We start from the raw sequence: 25867 nt of genomic DNA on the forward strand, positions 1-25867 counted from the left end.
GGGGAAGATGAGACTAGTCTCCAAAAAAAACCTCTTTCAGTTTTGTTTACCCTTCCTATTTTTTATTTTTTTCTATTTTATTAATTTTGCACATACTTTTATATTCTCCATTCTATCTTTCTTAGGTTTGTTATAGTATTCCTTTTAAATAACTGTTTTATCAACACATGTATTTTCAAATAGTAACTTCATTTTAAATACTACTTCATTGAAGCCCTTAAGTTTTCAAGTGTAATAATTCGCTATCACTTAAGTATATATATATAATTGTAAATTGGTTTGTGCAATACTTTTAAATTTATAGTATTATAAATTAAGGACTTCCCTGGTGGTGCAGTGGTAAAGAATCTTCCTGCCAATGCCAGGGACACAGGTTCGAGCCCTGGTCTGGGAAGATACCACATGCCGCGGAGCAACTAAGCCCGGGTGCCACAACTACTGAGCCTGCACTCTAGAGCCCATGAGCCACAACTACTAAAGCCCCCACACCTAGAGCCCGTGCTCCACAATGAGAAGCCACCACAATGAGAAGCCTGCACACTGCAAAGAAGAGTAGCCCCCACTTGCCACAAATACAGAAAGTCTGCGTGCCACAATGAAGATCCAACGCAGCCAAAAACAAATAAATGAATTATAAATTAATAAAATATTAATGTTTTGCATGCCTTTTGTTATGTATATTTTTATTGTACATGTAAAATGTATATTACTGGATGAATTATGTACAATTATGATCAACAGGAGCATATAACTTTATGATATCAATTCTTGGAAATTCATTACATTGTAATATGTTGGCTTGACAATTTTACTTTTTAAATTTACATTTGATCATGCAGTGAATGAAAAGAATGTTAATTATCTGTTTTGGATTTGTACTACACACATACATATACACATTGCATGTGTATACATATATTCATAATAAATATACACATATACATATGAGTATACATACACATATATAATCAAGCTTGGTGGAAAACATAATCGCTCACTATTTTTTAAATCATTCTTAATTGTACTAAGTTTTGTCTAGATGTTCTATATTTGTAAGATATTATAGCTACTTCAAACTCTGTGATTGAAGGCTTATTACAACTGACAGCAACACTGAAAATTTGCTTTGTATATCACACTGCTGTCTAATATTATTAGCTACATATGTGACTTTTTAATTTTGATTTATAAACTCCATTATTTTGTAGTGTCCTTTTTAAACTGTTTCTGCCTTAAATTCTTTTTTCTCTAACATTAATGTACCCACACACCACTTTATTATATTTTGTTTAGTATTTCCCTGGCATTTGTCTCTTTTTGTATATTTCAGACCTTTCTGTGAGGTTTTGTCATAGATATATTACCTACAAGCACCAAGTGGCTAGCTGACTTTGTTTGTTCCCACACTAATGTGATATTCTTTTCATTTTCCCCCCACATTTAACAATAAATGCATGTGGACATATATACACTACAAAATGTAAAATAGCTAGTGGGAAGCAGCCGCATAGCATAGGGAGATCAGCTCGGTGCTTTGTGTCCACCTAGAGGGGTGGGATAAGGAGGGTGGGAGTAAGACGCAAGAGGGAGGAGATATGCGGTTTTATGTATATGTATAGCTGATTCACTTTGTTATAAAGCAGAAACTAACACACCATTGCAAAGCAATTATACTCAAATAAAGATGTTAAAAAAAAAAAGAATAAATGCTTGATCAGCCTAGGGACCTTCAAGATGGCGGAAGAGTAGCACGTGGAGATCACCTTCCTCCCCACAAATACATCAGAAATACATCTACATGTGGAACAACTCCTACGGAACACCTACTGAATGCTGGTCGAAGACCTCAGACTTCCCAAAAGGCAAGAAACACCCCACGTACCTGGGTAGGGCAAAAGGAAAAAAGAAAAAAAAGAGACAAAAGAATAGGGATGAGATCTGCACCTCTGGGAGGGAGCTGTGAAGGAAGAAAGGTTTCCACACACTAAGAAGCCCTTTCACTGGTGGAGACAGGGGGTCGTCAGGGGAAAGCTTCAGAACCACGGAAGAGAGCACCACAACAGGGGTGCAGAGGGCAAAGCGGACAGATTCCCGCACAGAGGATCGGTGCCGACCAGCACTCACCAGCCAAGAAGGGGATGGGAACTGAGGCTCCAGCTTCGGAGGTCAGACCCCAGGGAGAGGACTAGGGTTGGCTGCGATTACACAGCCTGAAGGGGGCTAGTGCGCCACAGCTAGCTGGGAAGGAGTCCAGGAAAAGGTCTGTACCTGCCGAAGAAGCAAGAAACCATTGTTTCAGGGTGTGTGAGGAGAGAGGATTCAGAGCACCACTGAAAAGAGCTCCAGAGACGGGCACAAGCCGCGGCTATCAGTGCGGACACTAGAAATGGGCATGAAACGCTAAAGCTGCTGCTGCAGCCACCAAGAAGCCTGTGTGCAAGCACAGGTCACTATCCACACCTCCCCTCCTAGGAGCCTGTGCAGCCCGCTACTGCCAGAGTCCCGTGACCCAGGGACACCTTTCCTGGGAGAACACAGGCACACCTCAGGCTGTTGCAACATCATTCCGGCCTCTGCTGCCACACGCTCACCATGCATTCCATACCCCTCCCTCCCCAAAGCCTAAGTGAGCCAGAGCGCCCAGTCAGCTGCTACTTTAACCTGGTCCTGTCTGGGCAGGGAACAGATGCCCTCAGGTGACTTACAGGCAGAGGCAGGGCCAAATCCAAAGGTGAACCCCAGGAGCTGTGTGAACAAAGAGGAAGGGAAATTTCTCCCAGCAGCCTCAGGAACAGAGGATTAAATCTCCATAATCAACTTTATGTACCCTGCACCTGTGGAATACCAGAATAGACAACGAATCATCCCAAAATTGAGGCGGTGGACTTTGGGAGCAACTTAAGACTTGGGGTTTGCTTTCTGCATCTAATTTGTTTCTAGTTTTACATTTATCTTAACTTAGTATTTAGAGTTTATTATCACTGGCAGATTTGTTTATTGATTTGTTTGCTCTCCTTTTTTTTTAATATATATATGTATAATATATATATATACATATTTTTTTTCTCTTTTTGTGAATGTGTATATGCATGCATTTTTGTGTGATTTTGTCTGTATAGCTTTGCTTTCACCATTTGCCCTAAGATTCTGTCTTGGTTTATTTTTTGGTTGATTTTTAATTTTTTTTTTAGTATAGTTTTTTAGTGCTTGTTATCACTGGTGGATTTGTTTTTTGGTTTGGTTGCTCTCTTCTTTTTTTCTTAATTACTTAATTTTTTTTACTTTTAATAATTTTAATAACTTTATTTATTTTAGGGAATATTTTAGGGATTATTTATTTTAATTTATTTATTTACTTTTTCTTTCTTATTTTCTTTTTTTTTTTCTTCTGAGCCATGTGGCTGACAGGGTCTTGGTGCTCCGGCCTGGTGTCAGGCCTGAGCCTCTGAGATGGGAGAGCTGAGTTCAGGACGTTGGACCACCAGAGACCTCCCGGCCCCACGTAATATCAATCGGCAAGAGCTCTCCAGAGGATCTCCATCTCAACACTAACACCGAACTCCTCACAACGGCCAGCAAACTCCAGTGCTGGATGCCCCATGCCAAACAACTAGCAAGACAGGAACACAACTCCACCCATGAGCAGAGAGGCTGTTTAAAATCATAATAAGGTCACAGACACGCCAAAACACACTACTAGACACGGTCCTGCCCACCAGAAAGACAAGATCGAGCCTCATCCACCAGAACACAGGCACCAGTCCCCTCCACCAGGAAGCCTACACAACCCACTGAACCAACCTTAGCCACTGAGGACAGACACCAAAAACAACGGAAACTACGAACCTGCAGCCTGTGAAAAGGAGACCCTAAACACAGTAAGTTAAGCTAAACGAGAAGACAGAGAAATACGCAGCAGATGAAGGAGAAAGGTAAAAACCCACCAGACCTAACAAATGAAGAGGAAATAGGCAGTCTACCTGAAAAAGAATTCAGAATAGTGATAGTAAAGATGATCCAAAATCTTGGAGATAGTATGAAGAAAATACAAGAAACACTTAACAAGGACCTAGAAGAACTAAAGAGCAAACAAACAATGATGAACAACACAATAAATGAGATTAAAAATTCCCTACAAGGTATCAATAGCAGAATAACTGATGCAGAAGAACGGCTAAGTGACCCGGAACATAAAATATTGGAAATAACTACTGCAGAGCAGAATAATGAAAAAAGAATGAAAAGAATTCAGGACAGTCTCAGAGACCTCTGGGACAACAGTAAACACACCAACGTTTGATTTATAGGGGTCCCAGTAGAAGAAGAGGAAAAAAAAGGGACTCAGAAAATATGTGAAGAGATTATAGTTGAAAACTTCCCTAATATGGGAAAGGAAATAGTCAATCAAGTCTAGGAAGCGCAGAGTCCCATACAGGATAAATGCAAAGAGAAACATGCCAAAACACATAAATCAAACTATCAAAAATTAAATGCAAAGAAACAATATTAAAAGCAGCAAGGAAAAGCAACAAATAACATACAAGGGAATCCCCATAAGGTTAACATCTAATCTTTCAACAGAAACTCTGCAAGTCAGAAGGGAGCAGCAGGACATCTTTAAAGTGATGAAAGGGAAAAACCTACAACCAAGATTTTCTCTGCCCAACAAGGATCTCATTCAGATTTGAGAGAGAAATTAAAACCTTTACAGAAAAGCAAAAGCTAAGAGAATTCAGCACCACCAAACCCGCTTTACAACAAATGCTAAAGGAACTTCTCTAGGCAGGAAACACAAGAGAAGGAAAAGACCTACAATAACAAACCCAAAACAGTTAAGAAGATGGTAATAGGAACATACATATCAATAATTACCTTAACGGTAAATGCATTAAATGCTCCAACCAAAAGACTCAGACTGGCTAAATGGATACAAAAATAAGACCCGTATATATGCTGTCTTCAAGAGACACACTTCAGACCTAGGGACACATACAGACTGAAAGTGAGGGGATGGAAAAAGATATTCCATGCAAATGGAAATCAAAAGAAAGCTGGAGTAGCAATTCTCATATCAGACAAAATAGACTTTAAAACAAAGACTATTACAAGAGAAAAAGAAGGACACTACATAATGATCAAGGGATCAATCCAAGAAGAAGATACAACAATTGTAAACATTTATGCACCCAACATAGGAGCACCTCAATACATAAGGCAAATGCTAACAGCCATAAAAGGGGTAATCAACAGTAACACAAACATAGTAGGGACTATGTTTCCCCACTTTCACCAATGGACTGATCATCCAAAATGAAAATAAATAAGAAAACACAAGCTTTAAATGCTACGTTAAACAAGATGGATTTAACTGATATTTATAGAACATTCCATCCCAAAACAACAGAATACACTTTCTTCTCAAGTGCTCATGGAACATTCTCCAGGACAGATCATATCTTGGGTCACAAATCAAGCCTTGGTAAACTTAAGAAAAGTGAAATCATATCAAGTATCTTTTCTGACCACAATGCTATGAGACTATATATCAATTACAGGAAAAAAACTGTAAAAAATACAAACACATGGAGGCTGAACAATACACTACTAAATAACCAAGAGATCACTGAGGAAATCAAAGAGGGAATTAAAAAATACGTAGAAACAAACGACAATGAAAACACGATAACCCCAAACCTATGGGATGCAGCAAAAGCAGTTCTAAGAGGGAAGTTTACAGCAATACAATCCTACCTCTAGAAACAAGAAACATCTCATATAAACAACCTAACGTTACACCTAAAGCAATTACAGAAAGAACAAAAAATACCCCAAAGTTAGCAGAAGGAAAGAAATCATAAAGATTAGATCAGAAATAAATGAAAAAGAAATGAAGGAAACGATAGCAAAGATCAATAAAACTAAAAGCTGGTACTTTGAGAAGATAAACAAAATTGATAAACCATTAGCCAGACTCATCAAGAAAAAAAGGGAGAAGACTCAAATCGACAGAATTAGAAATGAAAATGGAGAAGTAACAACTGACACTGCAGAAATACAAAGGATCATGAGAGATTACTACAAGCAACTATATCCAATAAAAAGGATATTGAGAGATTACTACAAGCAACTATATGTCAATAAAATGGACAACCTTGAAGAAATGGACAAATTCATAGAAAAAGCACAACCTTCTGAGACTGAACCAGGAAGAAATAGAAAATATAAACAGACCAATCACAAGCACTGAAATTGAAACTGTGATTAAAAATCTTCCTAGATGTGGATGTAATGTTCCTCATTTCATAGAGGGGATAAGTGATATAGTCAATAAGCCTAAAAAATTCCTCACAGAAATAAGAATAAAAATAATTAGGCTTTGAACCCAAATCTTTCTAACTCCAAAATGAACTAAAAAAGTAACTGAAGTTATGTCTGAAGCTCTGAACAAAAACTTGCTAAGAGTTTTAATGAAAATGAACATATTATAATAAAGCTTCAACTGAAAAATAGCTATACCACAATAAAAATCAGCACATAGCTAGAATGCCAGGCACATCTAGCCTTGGCCTGCGAACCTGAGAGAAGGTTCTTGAGCCCTACTTTAATTCAGAACAGTTGCGACTATGGAGCATTCTGTAAATCCACCTATTACATGAGCAAATATGGCATTGCTGGCTTCAGAACACAGACTGCCCAAAGTGCACATATGACAGAAAACTAAAATTGGAAGAGGAAGAGCAGAGCCTACTCCCTCCTTTAACACAGTAAACATAAATAAATACATACATACATACACAGCTCTTAGTTGACTTTAGTCCAGAAAATTTTCCAACCAAATTAACTGCCCTCCAAAACTGAGAGGCTAATCTTATGGGCAGATATTCCCCCAGCATTGAACTAAAACAAGGAAGTCAGAAGAGGAGAGGAAAAGGTCCCTATTCCACTAGGGGGATTTAACAGATATTGAGTGTATGTCCATATATTATCAGGCACTTTCAGCACTTATTGTTTAAAAGCCTTCACAAAATACATTAAGGCAGATTTTGTAATTATATACAGGACAAGGGTAAGAATTGTGAGGCTCAATATATTACAAATTTCCAAAGTTCATAGCCATTAAGTTGAAGAGACGGGTTTAGAAACATAGTTAATCTGCCTTCAAGACTGTAATATTCCTCCTATATTGTTCTTCCTCTTCTTAGGACAACGAAGTCTTGAACTGAGTCTGAAGGCAGGAATGGGTTAAAATAGGAAGAGGAGTTTGTGCATTTAGTTCATTACAGGCCTGTGTTAACATCACAGTAGGGTCAATGAGTGTAGGTTACTCTGAGCAAACCGTCCTGACTAATGAATTGGATGACAATGGATTTTGAGGATTAAAAGGACAATTAGGTTGAGAAAAGAAGATGCCATTTTCATCCTTTCTTGTTTCTGTTGTAAAGGAAAACTGTCTTTGATTGCAGAGAAATATTTTTGAAAACGTGCTATGAGAAAAAGCTGTATTGGGACTAAAGGTACAACTATGAAATAGGTAAATATAATAACCATTCTTTATGGAGATTTAATTTTTATGGGAAAGTTAAACATTGAACAAGTAATCAATAGGGTGATAAGTTAAGCCACAAAGAAAAACTGAAGGTGCTATGAGAATATATGTCAAGGGAAATTAATCCAGGGGGAACCAGTAAGAGCTTTCTGAAGCAAATGATGATTGAACTCTCAGATTAAAAAGTAAATACCTATTAACTAAAAGTAAAGTTTGGAAACAGTTGTTGCAGATAAAGGGAGAGTTAAATAATTTAGGAACATATATTACACATTTCTGAAAGATGTGGAGATCCCATCTGGGGGGTTTGACCATAGGTTTTTGGGAGCTGCAAGCCAGGAACCACGGACAAAGACCAAATATATATCAGAAATATATTCTTCTCAACTGAATGACCAAATATATGTTTCTTATAAATTACAATATTGCAAAGGAAAGTGTTGTTTCACAGTATTAACTTCAAAGTAACACAAAGCATTTTTTAAAAAAATAAAAAGTCATTATTTCATAAAACAGTTATTAAATCCTACAGTATGTCATATACATCCAAGGAGAAATAATGCAATTATATAAAAATTAATAAAATAATTACATTTTTGATAGAAACCACAAAGGAAAGAAATATAGTACTGATTTAATATAACATAAATAAAATGGTGTGACTTGTAAATTGGACATGATGTAAGAGATATGATTTTCTAGTGGTAATGTCAGACAAAAGGACAAGGAAAGGAAAGATAAGCTCCCTCAGTCTTGCTTTATAGGACATGAGAAAATACACCAGACACATTTGAGGAAACTGGAGAGAAATAGTGTCTTCAGCAAAAACAAATAGGTGATAAGAAGACCAATCAGTAAGTAGGCTGAGAACACAGAGCAGTGTGACAATCATGAAAGAGAAACACCAACAGAAGGGTTCAGGAAGGAGTAAATTAGTGGAGAGTTTTGTTGGGGTAAAGAATATAGAAGGAGTTTGCACTGGATATACATGATGGAACACAAGGAAGAAGAACTTATCAGAATCCGTTGACATCTGGTTTACAATAATAAATGGGTTATCAATATAAACTCTAAGAATTCTGCTATATCCTGAAAGTAATTCCTGGAGGTTGTGATTCTGGTATGAGAGTAGCTTTTTCTTAAAGAAGAGAAGGGACATATGACAGGGAGAACCCTGGCTAGCATACTGGAGTGGATGCATCACCTAGTACCTCTCGTTTTTTTTTTAATTTTTATTTTCTACTGGAGCATAGTTTATTAACAATGTTGTGTTAGTTTCAGGGGTACAGCAAAGTGATTCAGTTATACATATACATGTACCTATTCTTTTTCAAATTTTTTTACTATTTAGGTTATTACAGAATATTGAGCAGTGTTCCCTGTGCTATACAGTAGATCCTTGTTGGTTATCTATTTTAAATACAGCAGTGTGTACATGTCAATCCCAACTGGGTTCATTCGTTCAGTAGACATTATTGGGCATCTGCTCCATGCTAGATACTATATAAGCATTAAAAATACACCAGTCAGTAAAACCAAAAGAAGATCCTTTCAGCTTAGAGAGGAAAGATAGACAAAATATATTATGAAGATAATATGTAATGATGACTGTATATGCTATAAAGACAGAAATGATGATAGATATTGACAGAAATGGTAGAAAGTTGCTATTTCTTTTGAGGTAATTATAGAAAGCCCCTCATTCCTTCCTGGCCGCCACCACCACATGTATGTCCATAAAGTGACATCTGAACACAGACAACCTTAAAGCAGATGAGTGACAAATCACAATTGTATTTAGAAGAATAGGTTCAAACAGAGAAAACATCAAGTGAACATTTCTAGAGGTTAAAGGATGCTTGGCGTGTTGAAGAACCAGCGTCTAGTGTGGCTGAAGCAAAGTTTATGGAAGTGGGAGAGGTAGGAGTTGAGTTCAGAGATGTAGAAGAAATAGCGTTAACTAACAAGGGGGCAGTGAGGTCCATGTAAGGACCTTAGCTTTTATTTGGAGTAAGACTGGAAATTGCTGAGGGATTCTGATAGAAGAAGTAACACCTTTTGCTTTTAAAGGAAGGCTCCGGCTATTGTGTTAATATTAGACTGTTGGGGAGAAAGGTGGAAGCAGGGACACCAACAATGCTAAGAATCCAGGCAAGAAATGATAGGTCATGGACTGAGGTGGGATGGTGAGAGTAGTCAGAAGTGCCTGAAGCCTGGATGCATCGTAAGGGTACAGCCAACAAACTATGCTGATGTTTTGCATGCAAGAAAAAAAGAGAGGAGTAAACCAAGTTACCAGGGTTTCAGCATAAGCCTTACTTTATGCTAGGCATGCAGTCTTTTCTGTACAACTCCTCTGGCTGCTTTGGCATTCTTTTGGAAAGACTATCTTTTTTTTTTAATATAAATTTATTTATTTATTTGTTTGTTTGTTTATTTATGGCTGCATTGGGTCTTTGTTGCTGCATGTGGGCTTTCTTTAGTTGCAGCAAGCAGGGGCTAATCTTTGCTGTGGTGCGCAGGCTTCTCATTGCGGTGGCTTCTCTTGTTGTGGAGCACGGGCTCTAGGTGCAGGGGCTTCAGTAGTTGTGGCGCACAGGCTTCGCTGCTCCGCAGCATGTGGGATCTTCCCGGGCCAGGGCCCGAACGCGTGTCCCCTGCATTGGCAGGCGGATTCTTAACCAATGAGCCACCAGGGAAGCCTGAAAGACTATCATTTTTCATATCTGATCTAAATGTCCTCAGTTCCAGTGAGAAGCTGATTGAGTGATTGTCTAATTTTTAAGTAATAATGGTAAAAAGAAAAGGAATCTCAAATTGAGCAAAAAATGAATTTTGCCTCCATTCCCTAAAGATTATAACTTTTCCTACTTGAAAACTCTAATAATCTCTCATCTAAACAATGGGGAAATTTAGGACTATGAAATTAGAGCCAAAGATATATTGCCAGTAACCAGTGGAGCTGCTACTACCAGAACTTCAGCATCCTATTTCTTTCAGCCTAATGATACTTTCACTTTACCTTGTTGATTGACATGACACAGAACATTTTGTTTCTGGAGGAATGGGTCATCTCCAAAAGTGTAGTATGCATATCCATTTTTGTTTGACTTGCTCCCTGCATTGCCTATATTATTCTTGTCAAAGACTCTGGTGTTTGCAATCTTATAACACAGGAATTATAGGATTTTGAAGTTTGTGCAACACAGAACTTCAGCTTTTCTCATCTCGTGACTCAGTCTCTATGATTTTATTCAATACCATGAAGATTCTTCACAAGGCTGAAAGATGATTTGATGGATTATTTTATTTAAAAATATAGATCATATGGTGATCCTGTTAAAGGTGATCTAGGATCACCAAAGGACAAAAGTACTACTAGTATTCTGTCACCTCTTGAAGGACAGATACTTTGCAAAATATTTCAGTGAAGTTCTGTTCCAGGATTAAAGGGACTGTGCATATTCTGTGAGTAAACTCTGCGGTGTTTTCAGGTACAGTGCAAACTGCTGCATCTGGGGATGCTCCCTGACTAAGCAAGCAACCCCCAGTGAGGAGCAGTTTGCCTCTAGCTTGGAACCTGTAAATTCAGACTTAGGAAAAATCACTCTCTGGGTCAGCTGTTCTGCATCCTGTGACATTAGGAATTACTGATTAAGTACTGCTGCCTCTTTCCGGCCACCAATTTGGAGCTCATAGGGAAGGGGAAGGAAAATGGAAAGGGTTAGAGTTCAGGTTCTGGTATAGTCTTTGAGGCTCTGCCACAGCTGCGACATCTAGTCCAGACAACAGGGTTTGGAAATGTGCTTTTCTGTTTTTTATCTGTCATCTTTGTATTTCCAAATATTTTAGTGAGCATTGTGTTTATTTTGGCATTTTGAAATAAATAATCCTAGCACTTTTATTTATTAATAGGGACTATTTATTTTACTAAAATGCTAATGGATATTTAGTGGCCTAAATACTATACTATGCTGACAATGTATCTTTATGTACTGATCATCAGAAAAGAGTCTACCTAAATCATTGCTGTGTTCCTATTTTAACAAATATATGATACAGGGATTGTACCTTAAAGCTGTTCAGTCTCTTAACTTTTTATTCATTTTCTAAAACAAAAATCACAGTTTCCAGGTGGACATTAAAATTCAACATAAAGAAGCACTATCATATACTCCTACCTTTAATTAAAATACTTAGTCATGATGTTCTTAATGAAACTGGAATTCAATCTTTCAAAAGCACAGTCAAAACAAAAGTTGTTTGATATATGAAAGAATCACTTCTGCACTTTTATTTTATTTATGCTTTTTTAAATGTTAGAATTGAGTTTCAGAAACATTGAGTAAATTGTTTAAGATTACAAGGTAAGTCAAAGACCTAGGATGCAAGATGAAGAACTCCTGAATCTAAGATGCCCAACATGCTTCTTCATCCTACCATGTCTCTAATCCATGTGACTGGGGTTTGCAGAGTACGTGTGACAAACACTCCTTGTTCCTTACACTATACAAATCCAAGCTGTGAATTACATCAATCATCCACACAGCTGAAAATCTGCCATTGATTCTTTAATTCCAAAGACATGAAACTAGTAAATGTTCATCTATCAATTATAAACAAAGAAATGCCAGGCAAAATGGAGAAGGCATGACTTGGTACCCATGCAAAAATAAATTTCACTTAACAATAAGCTCTTCTTTACAAAATGCTGTTAGCAGAACTAATTATAACATGTTTATTGTGGTAGAGCTGCAGCCTCAACTCAGCTATGACAATATGGGAAATAATCACAATGACAGGATCTGATTGACATATCCAGAGTCCTTGTTATCACTGAGGAGCAACAAGATTTCCTGGGACATATCAGCACACCAATAATTCTGATGGATGTGTGGGGATATTACTAAAAAGACTTCCTGCTACTCCTAGCTAGCCTTTGAATGATTGCTGGCACTCCGTCTCTAGGAAGAATGAACCTGGGGAAATTGGCTGCTGACCTTTCTGGCTGTCCTTATCAGTGCAATACCTTCAGGAGCAAGAAAAAAATAAACTGATAGCTTGATTTATAATGAAAAAATGAAATTGGCCCTAATATTTTGAAATTATATATGTTTAGTATAATTTGAAATAACATTAAATGAAAGCACCCTATTAACCCAAATCCTATGACCAGAAATGACCATCAATATTATGAGAAGAATATTATTTCAGGTCTATCTCTATGCACATGGATAGAAAGATCAACAAAGAGAATTCTGGAAAAGTGTTTTACATTCAGCTTTAGCCCAATTGAGAGAAACAAAAAATTGTTGCTGATGTAAAACTAAAGTGATCAGGGCTTCCCTGGTGGCGCAGTGGTTGAGAGTCCGCCTGCCGATGCAGGGGACACGGGTTTGTGCCCCGGTCCAGGAAGATCCCACATGCCGCGGAGCGGCTTGGCCCGTGAGCCGTGGCCGCTGAGCCTGCGCGTCCGGAGCCTGTGCTCCGCAACGGGAGAGGCCACAACAGTGAGAGGCCCGCGTACCGCAAAAAAAAAAAAAAAAAAAACCAAAGTGATCACTAAACGAGATAAATCATTGTCACTTAGAGCTAAGTGATGCTCTAAAGTTAAGAAAGAAAAACAGTTTTATCAAACATCATTGTTTTAACTAAAATAAACCACAGTTTAATTTGAGACTATCTACTTACTCTCTTCTTTTAAATATTATCAAATTAGCATTCTTATCCTTCCTTCAACATTCCCTTTACTAACATTTCAAAGATTTTAGTAAATCATTATTCCTTCATTGCCAAGATTTATATATATTTTGTTTTGTAAACATAATTTCTTGGTTGCTTAGCCTTAGTTTCATATCAATATAAACTGAAGGCTAACCTCCTATTGATTACCACAACTTCTTCAATCCTTATTTTCTTGAATTTCTTCATAAAGTACTTGTTACTCCAGAAGCAGTTCTATATATATATATATATATATACACATATATATATATGTATGTATATTACATGATTATCTCTAATTTGTAAGTGCTTGAGAACATGGGCTGCTTGCCAGTATGTATGCAAAAGACAGCTTTGCTATAAATTATTATCTTGGGTCACCTTTCTTTGCTTCCAAATTTTATGGATATTGTACAATTTACAATTGTCTTCTGGGATTGAATGTTTGTGGAGAACTCTAATGCCACCTTGACTTTTTCTCCTGGTAAATGACTTTTTTCCCCTCTGCATGTGCCCATTACTTTAATACTTACAATTAAATAATTTAACTAGAATATAGTTTTCTTATCTATAATACTTAGTCACATTTTTTTCTAGAACAAATAATATTCTTGAATTACAGAGTCAACTTTTTTTAAAACAATATTCTCTATTATAGCCTCCCTCTTATTTCTTACATTTTATGAGTTTTTTAAAAAATTAAGGTTAACTATCTTACAATGTGATTGTTTGCTCTCCACATCTTCTACATTATCTCTAACTAATTGGAATTGTTGTTCCTCTGCATTCACTGTAAGCATCTCAGATAATTTATTATTGTGGTAATTTGATTTTCAATAGGAGTCCTGCTAAATTGCACATTTCTTCACTTTGTTTGAGTCAAGTTTTTCTTCTTCCTACCCTTTAAAGAGTCCTGATTGTATGTTCACCAGATCGTCCTTTTCTTGGGCTACTGTTGCTCAGTCTTTTCATACCTAATAAAAGTTGAGCCACACTGAAGGAACTGCGCTTCCCTACTGCAACTCAAGCCACCTCCACTCCAGTCTCTCTCAATATATTACCCACTTATTTTTGTAATGCTTCTCAGTATCTTCAGTTCATGAGCTATCATATTGATTAATGAATTAATTAGCATACTTATGACCTTTCTTTTCTCCTCTCCACCCATGCCACCTTTAATATTTGAGCTTAAATCCATTAATGGAGAAACTTGCTCTACCAATGACTGCATAAAATAGGTGCTTAGTAATTTTGGAGGGAGTGTCATCAGCAAGATGACAAAAAAGGGGGCTGAGTATAGTTTCCCACACAGAAAAGAAGTTGACATCCATGCATGGAACAAAATAACTTCACGAGAGCTCAGGAATCCAGGTGAGAGATTACAACACTCAGGTGGAACACAAATGAGAAAAGGTGCATTGAGGCGGGTAGAAAAGACAGCTTCACTTTACTCTTATAACCTTTTCCCATAGCCCTTACAGTGAAGCACTGAGAGATTCCCTCTGCTCAGGAGCTCTCCTGTGAGGGAATGAAAATGAAATGAGTGTCTGACTCCATTAGGAACCCTAGGACCAGCCCGCCTTAATGGACTGCAACTTGCTCCAGTGCTGCTTAGCTACAGTCTCACTCCACCGGCCCAGGCTTCACGCCCACCCCCTTGGACACAGGCTCCACGGCTACCATACTGTACCCCGCCATCAGGCTGGCCTCTGCCTCTGCATACACATGCTCCAGACTTGCACCAGCAGGCCCAGGCTCAAAACCCACCCAGCAGATCCAGGAATCAAGTCGACCCAGAGACCCCATCAGGTGTCCATACAGAATCTCAGCTGGGCTGGCTGATGAAAGGCTGTCCCTGCTTAAGTCAGTCTGTAAAGACAGGAAGAGGTGGCTGCTTTTTCAAATGTGCAGATACCAATGCAAGGCTACAAGAATCACAAAAAACTAAGGAAACATAGACACCAGCAAAGGAAAAAACAAATTTCTAATAAACAACCATATAAAAACTGAGATCTATGAACTGCCCGACAAAGAATTCAAAATAATCAACTTAAAGAAGTTCAGTGAGCTACAAGAGAACACAGATAGATAACTAAATGAAATCAGGAAAACAATATATGAACAAAGCAAGAAATTCAACAAAGGGTTAGAAGCGACAAAACATAACCAAAAACAGATTTTGGAACTGAAGTACACGATAACTAAAGTAAAAAATTCATAAGAGCACTTCTACAACAGACCTCATCAAGCTGAAGAAAAAATCAGTGAACTCAGAGCTAGATCATTTGAAATTGCCCAAAGTAGCAAAAAGAAAAAAAGAACGAGAAAAGTGTGAAGGAAACCTGAGTGATTTATGTAACATCACCAAATAAATCAATATACACATTATGGAAGTCCTAGAAGAAGAGAAAGAGAAAGGGGCAGAAAGCTTATTTAAAGAAATAATAACTGAAACATTCCAAAATTTGAGGGAAATGGACATCCAAATTCATGAAGTTTAAAACACCACAAATATATAGAACCTGAAGAGATTTGCACAGAAACATGTTATAATTAAACTGCACAAAATCATGACAAAGCGAGAATTTTGAAAACACCAAAAGTGTCTTGTCACATACGATATAAACCCCTCCACAACTATTTAGTGAATTTCTAAGCAGAAATCTTGCAGGTCTGGAATTAGTGGAATGATATATTCAAAGAACTGAAAGGGAAAAAAAACTGTCAACCAAGATTAGTACACCTGGTAAAACCAGCCTTTAAAGAAGGCATGGCCTTCCCTGGTGGCGCAGTGGTTGAGAGTCCACCTGCCGATGCAAGGGACACGGGTTCGTGCCCCAGTCCAGGAAGATCCCACAAGCCACGGAGTGGCTACGCCCGTGAGCCATGGCCACTGAGCCAGCGCGTCCAGAGCCCGTGCCCCGCAACGGGAGAGGCCACAACAGTGAGAGGCCCGCATACCGCCAAAAAAAAATGAAGGCGTGATACAGACTTTCTCAGACAAACATAAACTGAGGGAATTCATCACCACTAAAACTAATATATAAGGAGCGCTAAAGGGATTTTTTTTTTCAAGTTGAAATGTAAGGACACTAAAGAGCAATACAATAGCATATTAAATTATAAATTTCACAAGTAAAGGTAAATATATAAACAAACAGACAATAATGCAATACTGTAAGAGTGGTACATAAATTGCTTTAAATACTAGTATAAAAGTTAAAAGACTAAAGTTTTAAGAATAACTCTAACCACAAAAAATGGTCAATTGACACACAATATAAAAATAAATAAATTCTCATATTAACAAAATAAAGTGTAGGGAAGGGGGAATAAAAGCATAGAGTTTGGGCTGTGACTGAAGCTGTTAGCCCAAAACAGACTATAAGAACAATCAGAAGCTATGCAAGCCTCATGGCAACCACAAAGAAAAGACATATAGAAGATACAAAAGAGACAGAGAAAATAATCAAAATATATGACTACGAATAGCATCAAATGACAAAACAAAATAGCAACAGAGGAGTAGAACAGGGAACTACAAAAGAGACAGAATTTTTACAATGATTATAAGTCATTGCCTGTAAATAATTACTCTACATGTAAGTGGATTAAACACTCCAATCAAAACAAAACAAAAGACATAGATTGGCAGAATGGATTTTTAAAAAAAAGATCCAACAATATACTGTGTAGAAGGCACAAATTCTATATTTAAGGACACAAATACATTGAAAGTGGAAGGATGACTTAAAAAAATCTGTGCAAATAGTAACCAAAAGGGAGTGGCTATACTTATAAATAGTAACCAGGGGTGGCTATATTTATATCAGACAAAATAGACCTTAAGGCAAAAACTGCCACAAGAGATAAAAAACATTCATCTCATAATTATAAAAGGGTCAATTAAACAAGAAGATATAACAATCATAAATATTATGCACCCAACATCAGATCATCTAAATACATAAAAAATTTAACACTTCTGAAGGTAGAAATAGACAGCAATAATAGTGGAAGACTTCAATGTCCCACTTAGAATAATAGACAGATCAGACATAAAATCAATAAGGAAATAAGAGCAGACTTGAACTACACAATAAGTCAAATGAATATAACAGACATATACAGAACATTCCACACAATGGCAGCAGAATACACATTCTTCTCAAGCTCCATGGAACACTCTCCAGAAAAGATCACATACTATGTAAAAATGTCTTAATAAATTTAAGAAGATTGCCATTATTCTAAGTACCTTTTCAGACTATAATGGAATAAAACTAGAAATCAACAACAGAAGGAAAACAGAAAAATTAACAAATAGATGGAAATTAGAAAACATACTCTTGGACAACCATTGAGTCAAACAATAAATCAGAAAGAAAATTAGAAAATATCTTGAGGAAAATAAAATTACAACATACCAAAACATGGGATATGGCAAAAGCAGTTCTAAAAGGGAAGTTTTTAGTGATAAACACCTACATTAAGAAAATAAGAAAGATCTGAAATAAACAACCTAACTTTACATTTCAAGGAGCTAGAAAAAGAACAAACTCAGCCAAAAGTTAGGAGAAGGAAGAAAATAATAAACAATAGAGCAGACAATAAATAAAGAATAGTAAAGCAACAGAAAAAAAACAAAATTAAGGGTTTATTCTTGAAAACATAAACAAGATTGAAAAATGCTTAGCTAAACTAAGAAAAAAAGAGTGAAGATTCAAATGAATAAAAACATACAGAAGAGGAGACATTACAACTGATGTCAAAGAAATTTTAAAAAAACATCAAAAGGAGTACTATAAATAACTACATACTGGGGACTTCCCTGGTGGTCCAGTGGCTAAGATTCCATGCTCCCAATGCAGGGGGCCTGGGTTCATGCTGGTCAGGGAACTAGATCCCACATGCTGCAACTAAGAGTTCACATGCCGCAACTAAGACCCGGCACAGACAAATAAATACATTAAAAAACAAACAAAAAAAACAAAAACAAAAACTACATACTAATATTTTGGAAAATCTATAAAAAATAAATAATTTTAAGAAACATACAACCTACCAAGGCTGAATTAAGAAGAAATAGAAAGAATGAACAGATAACAAAAAAGGAGATTAAATTAATAATCAAAAATGTTCCAACAAGAAAAAGCCCAGGACCAGGTGACTTCTAGATGAAGTTTATCAAACATTTCACAAAGAATAAATAACAATCTTTCTTAAACTCTTCCTCCAAAATAGAAGAGGTTACACTTCAAAACTCTTTTTATGAAGCCAGTATCACCCTGATACCAATGCCACACAAAGACACCACAAGAAAATAAAACTAGAAGCCAATACCAATGATGAATATGGATGGAAAACTCCTTAAAAAATACTAGCAAACTGAATTCAACAGCACATTTAAAGGATCATACACCATTACCTCTAACACCAAGTGAGATTTATCCCTGGGATGCAAGGACAGTTCAATACATGCAAAAAAAATGAATGTGGTATACTACTGAATACATTAACAGAATGAAAGAAAATTATATCATCATCTATGGATACAGAAAAAAACATCTGACAAAATTTAGCACTTTATATAAAAACTCTCATAAGCAACAGAAATAGACAAATGTCATTATGTCAAATTAAAAAGTCTGTGCACAACATAGGAAATAATCAACAAAATGAAAGGCAACCTATGGAATGGAATATTTGCAAACCATATGTCTGATAAAGGGTTAATATCCAAACTACGTAAGGGGCTCCTATAACCCAACAACAACAAAAACAAATACCTCAATTAAAAATGGGCAAAGGAATTGAATAGATATATCAGCAAAGAAGACATACAAATGGTCAATAGGTATATGAAAAGGTGCTGAACACCACTAATTATCAGGGAAATACAAGTCAAAGCCAAAATTAGATATCACTTCAAACCTGTTAAGGTGACTCTTACTAAAAAAAAAAAAAGGGCTTCCCTGGTGGCGCAGTGGTTGAGAGTCCACCTGCCAATGCAGGGGACACGGGTTCGTGCCCCGGTCCAGGAAGATCCCACATTCCACGGAGCGGCTGGGCCCATGAGCCATGGCTGCTGAGCCTGCGCGTCCAGAGCCTGTGCTCCGCAACGGGAGAGGCCACAACAGTGAGAGGCCCGCGTATCACACAAAAAAAAGAACAAACAGAGAAATACACTACAATAACTGAAATGAAAACTACACTAGCAGGATTGAGTAGCAGAATAACTGAGGCAGAAGAACAGATAAGTGACCAGGAAGATAAAATAGTGGAAATAACTACTGCAAAGCAGAATAAAAAAAAAAGAATGAAAAGAATTCAGGACAGTCTCAGAGACCTCTGGGACAACATTAAATGCACCAACATTCGAATTATAGGGGTCCCAGAAGAAGAAGAGAAAAAGAAAGGGACTGAAATAATATTTGAAGAGATTATAGTTGAAAACTTCCCTAATATGGGAAAGGAAATAATCAATTCCAGGAGGCACAGAGATTCCCATACAGGATAAATCCAAGGAGAAACGTGGCAACACACGTATTAATCAAACTATCAAAAATTAAATACAAAGAAAAAATATTAAAAGCAGCAAGGGAAAAACAACAAATAACATACAAGGGAATCCCCATAAGGTTAACAGCTGATCTTTCAGCAGAAACTCTGCAAGCCAGAAGGGAGTGGCAGGACATATTTAAAGTAATGAAAGGGAAACACCTACATCCAAGATTACTCTATCCAGCAAGGATCTCATTCAGATTTGATGGAGAAATTAAAACCTTTACAGACAAGCAAAAGCTAAGGGAATTCAGCACCACCAAACCCGCTTTACAACAAATGCTAAAAGAACTTCCCTAGGCAGGAAACACAAGAGAAAGAAAAGACCTACAATAACAAATCCAAAACAATTAAGAAAATGGTAAAAGGAACATACATATCAATAATTACCTTAACGGTAAATGCATTAAATGCTCCAACCAAAAGACACAGACTGGCTGAATGGATACAAAAACAAGACATGAATATATGCTGTCTACAGGAGACCCACTTCAGACCTAGGGACACATACAGACTGAAAGTGAGGGGATGGAAAAAGATATTCCATGCAAATGGAAATCAAAAGAAAGCTGGAGTAGCAATTCTAATACCACACAAAATAGACTTTAAAACAAAGACTATTACAAGAGACAAAGAAGGACACTACATAATGATCAAGGGATAAATCCAAGAAGAAGATATAACAATTTTAAATATTTATGTACCCAACATAGGAGCACCACAATACATAAGGCAAATACTAACAGCCATAAAAGGGGAATTCGACAGTAACACAATCATAGTAGAGGACTTTTAACACTCCACTTTCACCAATGAACAGATCATCCAAAATGAAAACAAATAAGTAAACACAAGCTTTAAATGATACATTAAACAAGATGGACTTAATTGATATTTATAGGCCATTCCATCCAAAAACAGAATACACTTTCTTCTCAAGTGCTCATGGAACAATCTCCAGGATAGATCATATCTTGGGTCACAAATCAAGCCTTGGTAAATTGAAGAAAACTAAAATCGTATCAAGTATCTTTTCTGACCACAATGTTATAAGACAAGATATCAATAACAGGAAAAAGTCTGTAAAAAATACAAACACATGGAGGCTAAAGAATACACTACTTAATAACCAAGATATCACTGAAGAAATCAGAGGAAATCAAAAAATACCTAGAAACAAATGACAATGAAAACACAATGACCCAAAACCTATGGGATGCAGCAAAAGCAGTTCTAAGAGGGAAGTTTATAGCAATACAATCGTACCTCAAGAAACAAGAAACATCTCAAATAAACAACCTAACCTTACACCTAAAGCAATTAGAGAAAGAAGAACAAAAAATCCCCCAAAGTTACCAGAAGGAAAGAAATCATAAAGATCAGATCAGAAATAAATGAAAAAGAAATGAAGGAAATGATAGCAAAGATCAATAAAACTAAAAGCTGATTCTTTGAGAAGATAAACAAAATTGATAAACCATTAGCAGACTCATCAAGAAAAAAAGAGAGAAGACTCAAATCAATAGAATTAGAAATGAAAAAGGGGAAGTAACAACTGACACTGCAGAAATACAAAGGATCATGAGAGATTACTACAAACAACTATATGCCAATAACATGGACAACCTGGAAGAAATGGACAAATTCTTAGAAATGAACAACCTTCTGAGACTGAACCAGGGAGAAACAGAAAATATAAACAGACCAATCACTGTAATTGAAACTGTGATTAAAAATCTTCAAACAGGGCTTCCCTGGTGGCGCAGTGGTTGAGAGTCCGCCTGCTGAGGCAAGGGACACGGGTTCATGCCCCGGTCTGGGAGGATCCCACATGCCGCGGAAGAGCTGGGCCGGTGAACCATGGCCCCTGGGCCTGCACGTCCGGAGCCTGTGCTCCGCAACGGGAGAGGCCACAACAGTGAGAGGCCCGCATACCGTAAAAAAAAAAAAAAAAAACTTCAAACAAATAAAAGCTCAGGACCGGATGGCTTCACAGGCGAATTCTATCAAACATTTAGAGAGGAGTTAACACCAACCTTCTCAAACTCTTCCAAAACATAGCACAGGGAGGAACACTCCCAAACTCATTCTACGAGGCCACCATCACCTTGATACCAAAACCAGACAAGAATGTCACAAAAAAAGAAAACTACAGATCAATATCATTGATGAACATAGATGCAAAAATCCTCAACAAAATACTAGCAAACAGATTCCAACAACAGATTAAAAGGATCATACACCATGAACAATTGGGGTTTATCCCAGGAATGCAAGGATTCTTCAATATACGCAAATCAATCAATGTGATACACCATATTAACAAATTGAAGGAGAAAAACCATATGATCATCCCAATAGATGCAGAGAAAGCTTTCAACAAAATTCAACACCCATTTATGATAAAAACGCTGCAGAAAGTAGGCACAGAGAGAACTTACTTCAACATAATACAGGCAATATATGACAAACCCACAGCCAACATCGTCCTCAACTGTGAAAAACTAAAAGCATTTCCACTAAGATCAGGAACAAGGCAAGGTTGCCCACTCTCACCACTCTTATTCAACATAGTTCTGGAAGTTTTAGCCACAGCAATCAGAAAAGAAAAAGAAATTAAAGGAATCCAAATTGGAAAAGAAGAAGTAAAGCTGTCACTGTTTGCAGATGACATGATACTATACATAGAGTTTCCTAAAGGTGCTACCAGAAAACTACTAGAGCTAATCAATGAATTTGGTACAGTAGCAGGATACTAAATTAATGCACAGAAATCTCTTGCATTCCTAAACACTAATGATGAAAAATCTGCAAGTGAAATTAAGAAAATACTCCCATTTACCACTGCAACAAAAAGAATAAAATACCTAGGAATAAACCTACCTAAGGAGACAAAAGACTTGTATGCAGAAAATTATAAGACACTGATGAAAGAAATTAAAGATGATACAAACAGATGGAGAGATATACCATGTTCTTGGACTGGAAGAATAAACATTGTCAAAATGACTATACTACCCAAAGCAATCTACACATTCAGTGCAATCCCTATCAAACTACCACTGGAAAACAAACAACCCAATCCAAAAATGGGCAGAAGACCTAAATAGACATTTCTCCAAAGAAGATATACAGATTGCCAACAAACACATGAAAGAATGCTCAACATCATTCATTAGAGAAATGCAAATCAAAACTACAATGAGATATCATCTCACACCGGTCAGAATGGCCATCATCAAAAAATCTACAAACAGGGGCTTCCCTGGTGGCGCAATCATTGAGAGTCCGCCTGCCAATGCAGGGGACACGCGTTTATGCCCTGGTCCTGGAGGATCCCACATGCCATGGAGCGGCTGGGCCCGTGATCCATGGCCGCTGAGCCTGCGCGTCTGGAGCCTGTGCTCCGCAACGGGAGAGGCCACAACAGTGAGAGGCCTGTGTACAGCAAAAAAAAAAAAAACAATTCTACAACAATAAATGCTGGAGAGGGTGTGGAGAAAAGGGAACCCTCTTGCACTGTTGGTGGGAATGTAAATTGATATAGCCACTATGGAGAGCAGTATGGACGTTCCTTAAAAAACTAAAAATAGAACTACCATATGACCCAGCAATCCCACTACTGGGCATATACCCTGAGAAAACCATAATTCAAAAAGAGTCATGTACCACAATGTTCATTGCAGCTCTATTTACAATAGCCAGGACTTGGAAGCAACCTAAGTGTCCATCGACAGATGAATAGATAAAGAAGATGTGGCACATATATACAATGGAATACTACTCAGCCATGAAAAGAAACGAAATTGGGTTATTTTTAGTGAGGTAGATGGACCTAGAGTCTGTCATACAGAGTGAAGTAAGTCAGAGAGAGAAAAACAAATACCATATGCTAACACATATATATGGAATCTAAAAAAAAAAAATGGTCATGAAGAACCTAGGGGTAAGATGGGAATAAAGACACAGACCTACTAGAGAATGGACTTGAGGACACAGGGAGGGGGATGGGGAAGCTGGGACAATGTGAGAGAGTTGTAGTGTATATATCGACATATATACACTACCAAATGTAAAATAGCTACCTAGTGGGAAGCAGTCACATAGCACAGGGAGATCAGCTCGGTGCTTTGTGACCAGCTAGAAGGGTGGGATGGGGGGGTGGGAGGGAGGGAGACACAAGAGGGAAGGGATATGGGGAATATATGTGTATGTATAACTGATTTACTTTGTTATAAAGCATAAACTAACACACCATTATAAAGTAATTATACTCCAATAAAAATGTTAAAAAAAAAACAATCAAGACAGCAAATGAGTTTTGGTATGTATAATCCAGTGTTTTTATTATATATTACCATGAATTGCAGTGGTGGCATTTGTATGTATTGCAATTTACATGGCATCCAGCAGTTTTAATTTTAGAGGTATAAGAGGTAAGGGAAAAATAGATTTTCTTGTTAATTCTTCTAGTCTCCACAATACTTATCTACTATATGTATTTTGATTCTGTGTGTTTGCAAACACAAGAAAATTGAGAATGTGTAGGAGGAAAGTTTATAGCACAGTGAGATAGAAAGTAACTGAGAATATAAACCCTGATTAAATTAAAAATCATGAAAAGATATTTCAGCAAACAGATATTGGAACGAAGATGTGAAATCTCTCTTCAATGAGTACACTCTAATAGGATCAATTACCAGAAATGTCGCAAGTTAGAACAGGTCAGCATTTGACAGGTCTGGAAAACAATCTGACAAATTGTCCAGAGTTGGTCTGCATATGACTATGGCTCTCAACCTGTAGGGAGGATCACCCCAGAAAGAATGTCTAACTCAGTAAGTCTGGAGTAGCGTCTGAAAACTTGCATTTCTAACAAGTTCCCAGGTGGTGCTGATACTGCTGGTGCAAGAACCACATTGAGTAGCACTGCTCTATTATGAGCCAGTCATAAGAAGGGACAAAATATAAACAACTGCCGTCAAACAGGGCTACTCTGATTTGCTTCTATGAATACCCCTTAAAGGTAATATATCATATTTGACGCTGCATTACCCTTCCTATTAAATTATATATATAATGAAAATCTCCTCTCAATAAATTTTTAAATTTTCTGAGAGAGTGTCTCTGGAGATGTTTCTTTGAACTTAGATGATATAATTTATACAGTCTATTCTGTGATTAAAGTAAAAGAAAGTTAATGACATTATTTTCCCTAAATACTACGTAGGATTTTAAAAATCTTAAGCATTGTTTTAATTTTTTCAATAAGTTAATGCTGGATTTTTTCAGAAAGATTTAATTTACTTTATTGAATAAATTGATAAAAATTTTTTCTCACTTTTTTTTTTTTTTTTTTGCCAAAAAGCCCTCTAATGCTTCAATGCAAATGTACCCTTTCTGCTGCTTATAATCATGGTTCTCACTATTATGAAAACGATTGCTTATAACAGGATAAGCAGAATTGGAAGGGAGTTACAGAAGGTCTTGTATTTCGGAGAAAGGAGCTTGGCCAAAATAAGCTTGAAAAATCACAAGACCTCCTGCCACACACATTCCATTCCATTCAGGAACAATGCTTTGTAAAGGGTATTTAGACTTTCAAGAAGGATCGAAGTAAGTGAATATTCTAATTTTCTGTCAGCCCAACTCCCAACTCCATGAAAATAAATCAAAGATAACATAAACACCTATGCTGATACTAGGAAAGGCCGGCATTTACATACTTCAAAGTACACTAGCTTGCCATAATCTAATTTAAACCAACTTAGAAGAGGACTCAAGATACTGACATTAAATTCTGTCATTGGTTGCACAGTGCCTTGTGCATACTGAATTATGAAATTATAGAAGTCTCCAGTTAGGGTAGTTTATGTAAAGTCTTTTTTTTTTAATTAGGGTAAAAAAATAATGAGTTTATTATCAAGGCCCGGAGTTGCATTCATATAATATTAATGATTCGAAATCAACATGGATTTCAGTTTCTTACCTCAATCTGTTAAACCTAGAAATGCTGAAGAAAGTTTTCACTCA

The sequence above is a fragment of the Orcinus orca genome, chromosome 14, assembly GCF_937001465.1.
Source record: "Orcinus orca chromosome 14, mOrcOrc1.1, whole genome shotgun sequence".
Classification (NCBI taxonomy): domain Eukaryota; kingdom Metazoa; phylum Chordata; class Mammalia; order Artiodactyla; family Delphinidae; genus Orcinus; species Orcinus orca.